The sequence below is a fragment of the Euphorbia lathyris genome, chromosome 4 (genome assembly GCF_963576675.1).
Source record: "Euphorbia lathyris chromosome 4, ddEupLath1.1, whole genome shotgun sequence".
NCBI classification, from domain to species: domain Eukaryota; kingdom Viridiplantae; phylum Streptophyta; class Magnoliopsida; order Malpighiales; family Euphorbiaceae; genus Euphorbia; species Euphorbia lathyris.
Window position 1 is genome coordinate 11363359 of NC_088913.1, and position 13789 is coordinate 11377147.

Below are 13789 nucleotides of genomic sequence, written 5' to 3' on the forward strand. Positions count from 1 at the left end.
GTCCAAAAATACCCCTAACGTTTTGGGTTAGGAGCAATATTACCCCTAACATCTAAAATGGTGCAATTTTACCCCTAACGTTTGTAACCAAGAGCAATTTTACCCCTAACGTTGATAATTTGGGTCAATTTCAGAAATTATTATAAAACACATCCATTTTTATTCTTATTTCGCACCAATTGCATATCAATTGTTATATAAAAAAAGATTTTATGTTTTTTGTAATTTAATAATAGAATTGGAGATTAATATTTATAAATTCGGTGATTTTTTTGATTTTTTTTATCTAATTCGTACAAAAGACATCATATTTTTTATATTTTTTTCACTTCTCAACATATGTTTTTGATTTGTTACTGATAAAATGACATGTGTGTGAAGTGTTGATGACAAGATTAATGGCTGAGAAGACAGTTTGATGAATTATTTATCAAATTGACCCAATTTATCAACGTTAAGAGTAAAATTGCTCTTGGTTACAAACGTTAAGGGTAAAGTGGCACCATTTTAGACGTTAGGGGTAAAATTGCTCCTAACCCAAAACGTTAGGGGTATTTTTGCACCTTAACCCATTATTTTTTAATATACTCTTCTAGAAATAATAAATCTGGAACATTTTTTTTATAATAAAATAATAATTTATAGGATTATAGTTGTAACTTTTCAAACAATCTCTATTAGAGCATTTTTTAAATTAAAATTGTAAAAAAATGATGTCGATGAAATAGATAATAAAATAATATATTTTAGTAAGTTTTGAAAATTTTTTTAGGCGAGATGCTCTAACATCTAAGTCCATTCCATTTATTCATCTAAACCCCTAACTATTCACTCCCTTTGCACATTCTCGATCGCTTTCTCTCCCACTCCTCTCTCACATTTTCGATTATTCATCCTTTTCCCCTCACTCCCATCGATCCTCTCTCTCTCTCTCTCGGCTCCCATGGATTCCGGCCACCTTTCCGTCGGTTTTGCTCTCATTCACTCGCCTCTGATCTCTCCTAACCGTCTCCCATGGTTCCTTATTCGTCACAGACCCTATGGGTCCTCTCGGTCGATTCGGAGAACGGCGGCCGTCCGTACCTCCAATGACGAGTTCGAACTTCTGAGGAGGTTCTAATCGGTCAGAATCTTACATGCAAAGGTAAACTAATGAGGTTTGTGACCCTTCTCTCTCTTCCTCAACCTCGGTTCTTCTCGGTTGTTTACGGGTCTATGTTATATTTCTTGGATTTGTGATGCTATTTGGGTTTTCTTAGTTGGTGATGGTTTGTTTGCTGTGAATATGTGATCTATGATGCCTATGGGTTTATCTACTGTGCGGGTTTAATGTTTGCAGTAATTTACTCACTGGTTCTAATTTTCGTATTGCCCGTTTGATTTCTTTGTATGGGAGGGCCCTTTAGGGCTCTCAAACCGGTTTCAGAAACGCAACCAGAGCCATTATCGGCTCTGGAGGGTGTTCTGAACCTTCGAACCGATTCGCTCGGCACAAAATGTAACTCTCTATTCTTGATACAATGCTATTATAGGATGAAAAAGTGATAGAAATGATGATGAACAATGATAAGGAGACAGTTTATATGGATACAAATATCGTGAATAAATTGGAAAATGGATTAACCTTGCTCCTTTTGATTGATTTCTGGGTTTTTACAAAGTTGAGGAACTTCTTGCTGTTCTCTTTTGCATTCTTCTGTGTTACAGTGAAACTATTCTTCCTATTACTTACAGTGACTTTGCTCTCCCTTATAGTGTTTTTTTTCTCCCTGTTACAGCCTTTTCTCTCCCCTTTTTACAGTGATAAACTTTCTCTGTTTATAGTAAGAGATTTGTCTGTGAATTATTGCTCATCATTTTTCTTTATTTCTTACTGTACCCTGGAGGATTCATCCGTCTTTTTGCTTGCCCATTTTCTCTGCATTTTGAAGTTTCTGGATGTCTGCTGGATGAGATCATCTCTGTTGAATTATTGATTTTTTTTTGCCAAAAATGCCGTTTGGTCCCTGTAATTGTGATTTTTTGCAGACTGACGCCGTTGGACTGAATTCTGACCTGAATTTGACGCGGACCCGGATTGAATTTGAATTATTTTTGACCCGAGCGGACTCTGTTGGACTCGTGCGGACAAAATCCCGAACTTTGGAATTTGTTAGGCTTGAACTTATAGTTATGTGTGCCTTGGAATCAGACTTGAACGGACAATTACCCGTGCTTTGGATTTTGTTGGACTCGTACGAATAATTCTCCGAACTTCCGATTTGTTGGACTTGTACCGCAATGAGATAACTCAGCCACTTGAATATGATTCGGTCACTCTTTAGAATGTGCGTTCTGATCTTGCTTTTCGGGGACAACAGGAATTTTTGGTATCTCAGACATTGGCGAGCGGGTCTTTGGATCTGTCAAAATTACTGTAAAAAACAAAAATAATAAGAGAAATATTTATATACCAAAAATTCCATTTTTAAGCGTTCAATTGTCGTTAATTTATCGACTTTCAATTTTCGAATTCATTCGTCATAATTCGTTATTTAGAAATAGACTATATTCTAAACGTTTAATTATAATATAAATCGCAATCAAAGTCAATATTAACTTTAACTTTAATATACGATGTTACATCATAATTCGCAATTCAGACTATAAGCATTTCTAAATATAGTTTACGACAAATAAACAAGTATTGAAATGTTAATTCGATGGATTGATATCTGAACCTTAATTAATAAATTATAATTCGAATTCAAGCAAATTCAATTTTATTCAGAATACGAGGAATATATCTCGAATAAAATTCATAATAGGTTAGAATTATATCTTAATTCTATTAAGTTGCACTTTGAATATAATTCGATATTTTTACCGATTTATACCGAAATACGACAAATTAGCCTTAATAGCATAATTTTTCCCCCAATAAATCATTTTCGAGAAAATGCCATATATTCTGGATAATTCATGAATTGTTCAAATTTTGAGTGAAATTTATTAAAAACTTAAAAATTGGTCCGGACAAAAATGGGTATCTACAGAATGGTTGACTTCTATGCCAGCCGCATCATTTGAGACTTGGGAGCAATTAGCCCAAGCCTTTTTATCAAAATTTTTTCCTTTAGCAAAAACCGCAAGAGTCATAAAATAGTTAACTGTTGGTCCCTAGTGATTAGTTCCAAGGGGGGGTTAGGAACTAATGTAACTTTTTTCGCTTTTAATTATGCTGACTTAATGTTATTTTAAGAGTTTGATAACTCAGCGTGTTGGTCAGCACGACCGATTGATTAGTCAGACAGTTTTAGTTCTATGCTGACTAAGGCTGCTTGACTTGAGAGTTGGGAATTGACACTTGAGAGGTCAGCTTCCAACTCAGCACTCAGATTTACTCAGTTTCAGTTTTAACAATTTATAAGCTGAGTAAATATAGCAAGCAACGCATGCACATATATATATATATATATATATATATATATATTGAGAGAAAGAATTTAGAAGTTACTCAACACGACTTATCCTGGTTCGGCCTCTCTGCCTACGTCCAGTCCCCAGTTCCTCCTGGGATTTTCAATCCAATACTGAGCTCTTTCAAGGTAGAGCACAAACCCTTTACAAGGCAGTGAGTATGCAAGAGTACGTCCTCTATTCGTCTACTCAGCTCCTACTAAGTACTACAACCCAACACTTAGATTTTTCTACCACTGAATACTTATAACCAAGTACTCAGCTCAACACTCTCAATATTCCTATTGATCACACACTTGTTCTTTTTCAACTAAAGAACACCTTAGATGATTACAAAACAATCAATCTAACATTTACACAGAGAATAGAAAAGTTGGTGTAAGATCTTTTTGTATTTGAGTGCTTTGAAGATTTTCTCTCTTGTATTTTTCTTTGATACTTCGGCAAATGATCCAAGGCTCTTGATTGTCCTTTTATAGATGGAAATCTGCAGATGGATCATTTGAATTTGTATTAGCCGTTAACACCAAAACGGCTCTTTTGGGGAACATCTTCTGGTCAGCTTCAGACTGTTCCGCCATTCCCTTCCTCTGTTTTCTTCAGGCGTCAGGTTTTGTCTTCTTGCATCAGACTTGTCTTTTTGTGCCAGTTGTCTTTTACCAATAATCCATTGACCCACGTTTCTTGGAATTAGTCTTCTGTATATTTTCGAGGCTTCAATTATTGGTGCAGAAGATTGGCAGACTTTGTCCTTTAGTGAACGGATCCTTCATGCTGTCCTGACTGTCACTCAGCTTCATTTGTTATCTTCGAATGTTCAACTTCCATGCTGAGTTCCTTCTTAGTCAGCTCCGTTCTGTTTATTCAATTCTGAAAGAGTCTTCTAATTTGGTCAGCTTCGTTCTGGCAACTTTGAAGAAGACTTCTGAGACTGAGTTCCACTCCACTCAGCTTCTATTCTTTCATGCTAAGTTCCATTCAACTCAGCTTGGCTTATGCTGACTTTTGTCCTGTTTAACTTTATATATATTTTTACACTCAATATTGAACAAACACATTAGTACAATTAAATCAAAGCATTTAAATTTAATTGCCTCTTAATCATGGATGATTTTGTCAAATCAAAATCTTGTGGAAAGGTGTTTCAACAAACTCCCCCATTTTGATGTTGGCAAAATATATAATTATGGAACTCAGTTATAAGTTACCCCATGATTGATTTATTTTTGAAATAACTCCCCCGTAAGGGTTGCACATATTGACTTAACTTAATTCTAAACCTTCCAAGATTTAATTGAATTAACCTTAAGACATTTGTGTATACTGACTTAGTTTAATATTAGATTCTTCAAGATCTGAGCTAATTGGATTTAAGTCAGTTTTCAAAAATATTAGAAGTATGCTATTACTCAGTTTATTACCTAAGTATTTTAGTGTTAATGTGTACTGAGTATGTTTTACTTCTTAATTTGTTTGTTCAATTTTATCGACCAGATTGAGGAAATAGTACTTGACATAGATTAAGCAGAAGAAACAAAAAACATATGAGCATATGAGGAAGGAAGGATTCTATGCTAAGTTCTAAACATTAACTAGACTATATCTAGTTCTAAACATCTCGAGCTACTCCTTTGCCCTTATCTTTACTTCCTGAGGCATCACCTACAAGCTGAGTTCCTCCGTGGCTCTGAGTTCCCTCTTGGCTTTTCTCCCCCGTTTTGCCATCATCGGGTTTATAAAGGAAGGTATCGTTGCGAGCATGGGAGGAGAGGTGAGTTGAGTAGCGCTGGAGCCTCTTTGTGCTTTCACGCAAGCCATTAATGATAGGAACACTGTCATCTTGGACATGGCGAGGAACCCGCAGAGAACTGCTAATCATGCTGAGGAGGCATTCATGTGATTTGCTAAGCCAGGTGTGCAAGCTGGTGAGCTGACCAAAAGATTGGTGGTACATTTTAAGCAAGGCAGAGTCATAAAACATGCGCTGAGCATTGTTGATGCGCATTGCCTTCATAATTGCCTGGGAAAAGCTCAAGAGTTCACTGTTAGAGACTGGATCAACGTCCATCTGTGCTTTGTTGATGTTGAGTAGGCTGACTGCTTCACTCAGTTGGTCAATTGTACACTGAGAGGAGGAAGATACTAAGTCACGCGTACTGGTCAGCTCAGCATTAAACTTGGTAAAGCATTCTTGAAGTTCAGCAGAGGTGGCAAACTCAGCATTGCCAGGTGCGCTTGATTTGCTCAGTTATGCAGTTAACTTAGCAAAATATCCTTGAAGTTCAGCAGAAGTGGCATACCCTGGATTAACTTCTGATGGTTGTTGGATTTTGCCTTCAAGCGAGTTTAGATGGTTCACCATTGTGAGAACCAATTCAGTCAGCTTTGTTATTTGGTCTTGCCTTGGTTGATGAGTTTGAATGGTGGTCATAACACTTACTAGATCCTTGAGTCCTCTTAGTTTATTGAGAAGCTGAGTGATTCCAGGCAGTTGAGAGGACTCGGTATGAGAAGATCTAGTAGCATCAGCTGGAGGAGGGTTCAATTCTTGAAGCAAGGACTGAGCAGAGGCAATGATGCGTCGGCCTGACTCAGTGGCATTCAAGTAGGTGAATTGAGCCGCATTTGTCTCAGAGGTTGGAATTGAGCTGGAGGATGGAGGAGTTGGCTATTTGCCAGATTGATCACCCTGATTGGTGACTGGACTTTGATGCAGATTAGCTTCAGGAGCTGAGTTGTCAACATGTTGAGTTGGAGGTAGAGTTTGGTTAATCATGTTGATCTGCTCATCCTGAGTGGGTGAAGTTGAAGCAGGATTTGTATCATCTTGAGTATGCTTTGGATTCTCTAGAGTCTTGGCTTGTTCCTCAATATGAGTAACAGAGGCTTGGTTATGCACAAGATCCATTTGAGGAGACTCAGGCTCAGCATCATGAGAGAAATACTTCAACTGAATTTTGGAGAGTTCAGCATCAGTATCTTGAGGAGGAGAGTCTGCAAGGAGATCAATAACTTGAGTTTTATGGGCTTTCTTCTTAAGCCGCTTGAACTTTGTTTCTTTAGCAGGAGATGGGTCAGCATGAATGTTCTCCTCATCAGTATCAACTGTCTCTTCTACCATAGTTGGATGCTCATGTTGCTCAACATGATCCTCAACAGCAACAGTTTCTTCTTCCTCAACTCTTTGCTCAGTGTCACCCTGAGGTTGCTCAACATCAGCAGGTTCTTCCTGCTCAGTATGGACGTCTTCCTCAACAAAGGTTTCTTTGTCAGCTTCCCTTTCTACTTCAACATTTGTTTTCTCAGCTTGTTGCTCAGTTTCTTTCTCAGCTTCCTTTTTTAGGTCAGTTCCATGACCTTTGGAAGATACAACCCAATCTAGGGGATCAGCTTCAACTGTCTTTAAGGTATTAACCTTCTTCCTTTTCATCAAGGGGGATTTTGGAGTTCCCTCTTCTTCATCCTTAGGCTCTTCTGGCCTCTTTCTCTTCTCTGCCAACTCAGCTTTCTCCTTAGCCTGGTCAGCTTTAACTTTTTCTTGAGACACTAGTCTCACTTTCTTTGGGACAGCATTGATGTCTTTAGAGCATGTTTCAATGGCCTTTCTCTTCTTCTTCTTCTTTTCCTTAGGGGACTCAGCAGGAGCCTCCACTTCTTTCTCAGGCTCATTTTCAGGCACCTCTTCCTGTTCAGCTTCATCATTTTCCTCAACTTCTTCAACTTCTTCAACTTCTTCATATCCTTTCAAAGGCTGATTGTACAGTAATCCAACTAGCAGAGCTGCTGTGATCTCATTTCCCAAGGTATCAGTTTCATTTATGGTCTCGATTTGCTTATCTTCGAGGATCTTAGTGATCAGAGAACCCAGCCTGAGCTTCTTTCCACTGCGTTGAAGAGCTCCAACTAGAAAGACTAGAAGGTTGAGAGGAGTGTAGGTCAGCATGTGCCATATGAAGCACTGCTCAAAGTTGGAAGCAGATGAAGCTGAGTTGAGTTTGGGGAATATGAAGTTGGTCAGTATGTAGTGTGCCATCTTCTGGTCTTGCCCTATACACGTGCTGGGTATTTCACCCTTGTGATCTTTGGGTTTGCAGAACCCTTTGATCTTGTCAAGCTTTTCCTTAGGTACCTTCTCTTTTGTTGTCCTAAATTCTATTCCTTCGTCTGGTAAATCAAGCAAAGTAGCTAGATAGGCAGGGGTTATGGTGATTTTCTGACCTTTGACTGTAGTCTCCAAATAGTCAGCATCTTCTTCATCAACAAGCATGTTAGAATAAAATTCTCTGACCAGCATGGGGTATGTTTTTCCGACGAGTGAGAAGAGACCGGTCCATTTGTTCTTCTCGATCCAGTCACAGAACGGTTTCTCTGAAGTGACGAATCCTGGAGAGAACCATCTGCATTTCAATACTTCCAAGTTGTTGACCTTTTTATGGACCTTGATCATATTCCTTTCGATTTGCTTCGAAGAACCAGCAGGGTCAGCTTGAGTAGGTTTGCCAGAGGTTTGGCCAAGCTGAGTGGTGAGATTAGGGATTTCGGTCTTGCCGGAAGCCATTGTTACAGATGAAGGTTTTAAGGTTTAGGGAGAAAGGAGAATTCGATTTCAGAAGTTTGTAGGCGTAAAGAGTAATGAGTGGGGATCCTTCCATAATTTATAGAGTTTTGGGTCATTAATGAACTAGCCGTTTTCATTTTGGGACTTTAATCGACAAAAATTCTGCCATTTATGACAGGTTCGGCGCATGGGTATTCATTATTACTTGCATTTTTCTAGGTATGATTTGTTACACGTGTCATTGTTTATCGGTGCAAGTGGGCTTTTCCTCAGTTTGCCAGAATATGAGTCGTTTATGATACTGAGTGTTTAATTCTACGTAGATGGATTTTCTATCTCTCATCAACTCAACATACGTTCATCACTCAGCATGTACATCTACTTAGCATAAGGTGATTACTCAAAATGTTTATCTACTCAGCACAAGATATTTACTCAACATTTGTATCTACTCAGCATAGACTATTAAGCTCAATGTGCAGTAGTTACTAGATTGATATCAGTCAGCATGACAATCACTCAACATTTATTCAAATACTTAGAATTATTGAAGAGGATTAGACATACCGATAGCTTCCCTTAGTATGTTAAATTGCTCACGAGCCAAAGGCTTGGTGAAGATATCTGCAAGCTGTTCATTTGTTGGCACATAGGTCAGCTTGATCTCACCCTTTAGTACGTGATCTCTGATGAAGTGATGTCTTATGCTAACATGCTTCATCCTGCTGTGTTGGACTGGATTCTTAGATAGATCAATGGCACTTTTGTTGTCACATCTGATCTCTATTGTCTTTGTTTTAACTCCATAATCCTCAAGCTGTTGCTTTATCCATAGGACTTGTGCAACACAGCTTCCAGCAGCCACGCACTCAGCTTCAGTTGTAGACAGGGCTACGGATGATTGCTTCTTGCTGAACCAAGATACTAGACAGCTTCCGAGAAAATGACATCCTCCTGAAGTACTCTTTCGTTCTAGTTTATCTCGTCCATAGTCAGCATCAGTATATCCAATGAGTGTGAAGTCACTTGAAGTTGGATACCATAGACCTGCATCAAGTGAGCTCTGCAAGTATCTAAAAATTCTTTTTACAGCAATTAGGTGAGATTCCCTTGGGTCAGCTTGATATCTTGCACAATAACATACTGAGTACTGTATATCAGGTCTACTAGCTGTGAGATAAAGTAAGGAACCTATCATACCTCGATAGAGTTTACTATCAATTGACTTACTCTTCTCATCTTTGCATAGGACAGTATCAGTACCCATGGGGGTTGATATGGGTTTGCAATCTACCATGCTGAATTTCTTTAACATTTCTTTGGTGTACTTGGACTGACTTATAAAGATGCCATTCTTACCTTGCTTAATTTGAAGTCCAAGGAAGAAGTTGAGTTCACCCATCATGGACATTTCAAACTCAGTTTGCATCTGTTGGCTAAATTCTTTGCACAAAGATTCGTTAGTAGCACCAAATATTATATCATCTACATATATCTGTGCAAGTAGGGTGTGTTTGCCCTTTTTCTTAATGAACAAGGTTGTGTCAGCTTTTCCTCTGACATAGTTCCTGGTCAGCAGGAAGTTGGTCAACCTCTCATACCAAGCTCTTGGAGCTTGCTTTAGGCCGTACAGGGCCTTTTTGAGTTTATAAACGTGGTTTGGAAACTTTGAATCTTCAAACCCAAGAGGTTGATTAACATATACCTCTTCGTTTATAAGACCATTAAGAAATGCACTTTTTACATCCATTTGGTATAGTTTAAAATTCATAAAACTAGCATAGGTACACAATATACGTATAGCTTCTAGCCTAGCAACTGGTGCAAACGTTTCTCCATAGTCTATACCCTCTTGCTGACTATAGCCTTGGGCTACAAGTCGAGCTTTGTTTCTAATTACATTTCCATGCTCATCTAGTTTATTTCTAAAGACCCACTTGGTTCCTATGGGTTTTTGATTCCTAGGTCTAGGTACTAGATCCCATACCTCATTTCTGGTGAATTGGTCAAGTTCTTCTTGCATGGCATTGATCCAATACTCATCTTGCTCAGCATCAGCAAAGTTCTTTGGCTCATGCATTGAGATGAAGGCAACATTGCCGAGGTATTTCCTAAGTTGATCTCTGGTCATCAATTTGTTGTTGGCCGCATCAAGGATGGACTTTTCTGTGTGTCCTTTTGGAATCTTTATTTCCTTTGGCAATGTTGAGTTGTTTGGAAGAGGTGTTTCTACAATCTCTACAGGAATAGATTGGTTAGCAAATGATATTTCAGTTTCTTGCTTACCTTGGGGCAGTTCTTGTATAGATGACACAGAGGCTTCTGGTTGATCAGCGGAAGCTGAGCTTGGTTCATCTTCTTCGAGCTGAGCTGACTTACCTGTAGGGTCAGTTTCATCGAACTCAACATGTACAGACTCTTCTACAACTTGAGTTCTTTTATTAAATACTCTATATGCTTTACTGTTTGTTGAGTACCCCAAAAAGATCGCTTCGTCAGCTTTAGCATCAAATTTACCAAGATTGTCTTTTGTATTGAGTATAAAGCATTTACACCCAAAGGCACAAAAGTGTCCAATGTTGGGCTTTCGTCCTTTCCAAAGCTCATATGGGGTTTTCTTAAGTATAGATCTAACTAGAGCCCTATTCAGTATGTAACATGCTGTATTGACAGCTTCTCCCAAAAAATACTTTGGAAGCCTATTTTCACTCAGCATTGTCCTAGCAATTTCTACTATTGTCCTATTTTTCCTTTCAACAACTCCATTCTGTTGAGGAGTTCTAGGGGCAGAGAAATTGTGGTCAATACCATTAGTTTCACAGAATTCATCAAACATTTGGTTTTTGAATTCTCCCCCATTATCACTTCTAATGTGAGCTACTCTTAGGTCTTTGTCATTTTCAAGCTTTTTGACTAATGTAGTAAACATCTCAAATGTTTCATCTTTGCTACTCAGCAAGATGACCCAAGTATACCTAGAGAAATCATCTACAATAACTAAGGAAAATTTCTTACCTCCCATGCTGAGTGGCTGGATAGGTCCGAAAAGATCCAAATGTAGTAATTCCAATGGTCTTTTGGTTGAGACAGTATTTTTGCTATGAAATGACTTTTTGATTTGTTTACCTTGCTGACAAGCATTACATAGTTGATCTTTTTCATATTTTAGTTTGGGTAATCCTTCAACTAGTTGCTTTCTAGCTAATTTGGCTAGGAGGTCCATGCTGACATGCCCAAGTCTCCTATGGCATAGCCATGAGTTGTCCTCTTTAGACACTAAGCATATACTTTTTGAAAATTGTTTTTCCAAACTCAACATGTAAACATTTTCTACACGAGGGGCTGTTAAAATCAAATCATTTGTTTTTCCCTCGAGTATTTGACACTTAGTATCATCAAATATAACCTTTCTTCCACTCTTGCAGAGCTGAGCCACGCTTAGAAGATTATATTTGAGACCTTTAACTAAGGAGACTGACTCAATTTTAGGGTTACCTCCGATAGTTCCTGAGCCAACTATCTTACCCTTCTTGTTGTCCCCAAAGCTTACACTACCTCCTCGTTTAAGCTCTAGTGTGATGAACTGAGTTTCATCACCTGTCATGTGTCTTGAGCATGCGCTGTCTATATACCAAAGTTTTGATTTCTCCACGCATGTTAAGCTGACCTGCATTTTAAACTATTCGTTTTTAGGTACCCAATTCTTTTTGGGTCCTTTCTTGTTAGCGTAAACAGGTGCAAAATCATATTTCAACTTGTGACGACATACTTTTATGGTGTGGCCAGGCTTACCACAGAAGTCACAAAAAAATACCTTTTGAGGGTTGTACTGAGTATGGTCAGCATTGTTGTGTTGGGCGTGCTAGCATACTTTTGTGGAATGCCCTTTTCTTCCGCAGAAGTCACATTGGACAATCCGCTTGTTATGCCAACACACATCTTTTGTGTGCCCCCTTTTTCCACAACACTCACATTGAGTGAATTGCTTATGCTGACTGGTACTTGCGTACACGGCATGGGGTTTATTTCTACTTGAGCCTTTCACTTGACTCTGCAAGGCTGTGACATCCTTTCTAAGTTTCTTTGACTCAGTTTGAACCTCTGTGACAAACTTATATAAGATTTGCATATTGGTATGTAAATCTGAGTTGTCCTGGAGGAGATATCGGAGGTCACTCAGTTTGACCTCCTCAATCTCGTCGCAGCATCGGCTGAGTGCCTTAATCTTTTTGTTACACTTCTTAGTTAGTGTATATAAGTCACTCAGGGCATTTACCATTTCGTTTCTAAGCAAAAGTAAGGATGTTACCTCATTGTTGTTTTCCTCATGCTCAGAATCTCCAGAGAGGTCAGCTTGCTCAGATTGAGATTGGTCAGCTCCATCATCTGCCATGAAACATATGTTGGCTGTTTCATTTTGCTCAGCTTCAGATGATGTCGACTCATCACTGTCACTCCACGTGGCCACCATTGCCTTTTTGCTTCCATTCTTATCTTTCTTCAGAGTAGGACAGCTTGACTTAATATGCCCAGTTTGATGGCACTCATAACATGTGACAGGCTTGGAGCTGTCCTTTTTGTATCTGGTGTCACTGGACTCAGCTTTATATCTATCTCCTCTCTTGTATGGCCGCTTACTATTTCTTTCATTTCTTCTGAACAGCTTTTTCATTTTTCTAGTAAACATGACCATTTCCTCATCATCAGTTGACTCAGCTTCTGTGGAGTCAGCTTTCATCACTAGTGATTTCTGTTTCTTGTCCTCAGATTTTTCTTTAGCTTCAAAGTTTTTCATGGAAATTTCATGGGTCAGCAAGGAACCGATCAGCTCATCATATTTGTATGTGGTCAGGTCATGAGCTTCCTCTACAACTGTCTTCTTAGCTTGCCAGCTTTTGGGAAGACTTCGTAAGATCTTCTTCACGTGTTCTTCTTCAGTGAAATTCTTACCGAGTCTTTTAAGCTCATTTATTATGTTGGTGAACCTGGCATTCATTGCTGAGATGTCCTCATTGTCAGTCATCTTGAACATTTCATACAATCGCATGTGTTGGTTCACCTTGGATTCCTTGACCTTGCTGGTGCCTTCATAAGTTACTTCCAGCTTCTTCCAGATTTCCTGTGCCGACTCACAACCTGAAATCTTATTGTATTCTGCAGCATCTAGAGCACAGTGAAGCATATTGATAGCCGAAGCATTATTTTGTAATTTTCTGAGGTCATCCTCTGTCCACTCAGCTTCACTTTTAACAATTTTCTCATTGTTAACAGTTTTGAATGGCACATGTGGACCTTGAACAATTGCAAGCCATGCACTCATGTTTGTGGCTTGAATAAAGTTCTTCATCCTATTCTTTCAGAATGTATAATTTGACCCAAAGAATAGGGGAGGTCTAGTGATTGATAATCCCTCAGGGAGTATCTGTGTTGTTTGGTTTCCTGGGAGAAAGCGAGTGCTATTCTCACCCATTTTTCGGGATCAGCTCAAGATTGTTAGATCTTTGAGTAGTGAGCTTAGGCTCTGATACCACTTGTTGGTCCCTAGTGATTAGTTCCAAGGGGGGGTTAGGAACTAATGTAACTTTTTTCGCTTTTAATTATGCTGACTTAATGTTATTTTAAGAGTTTGATAACTCAGCGTGTTGGTCAGCACGGCCGATTGATTAGTCAGACAGTTTTAGTTCTATGCTGACTAAGGCTGCTTGACTTGAGAGTTGGGAATTGACACTTGAGAGGTCAACTTCCAACTCAGCACTCCGATTTACTCAGTTT

The 13789-nt window shown here is 38.8% G+C and overlaps 1 long non-coding RNA gene across 1 annotated transcript; it reads left to right on the forward strand.

Annotated features, from left to right (window-relative positions):
- The first annotated feature begins 852 nt into the window (after positions 1-852).
- Positions 853-2479, forward strand: LOC136227615 (uncharacterized). The gene is made up of 2 exons (XR_010688147.1): positions 853-1157; positions 2029-2479. It is a non-coding gene; the product is annotated as an uncharacterized lncRNA (long non-coding RNA).
- The last annotated feature ends 11310 nt before the right edge of the window (positions 2480-13789 follow it).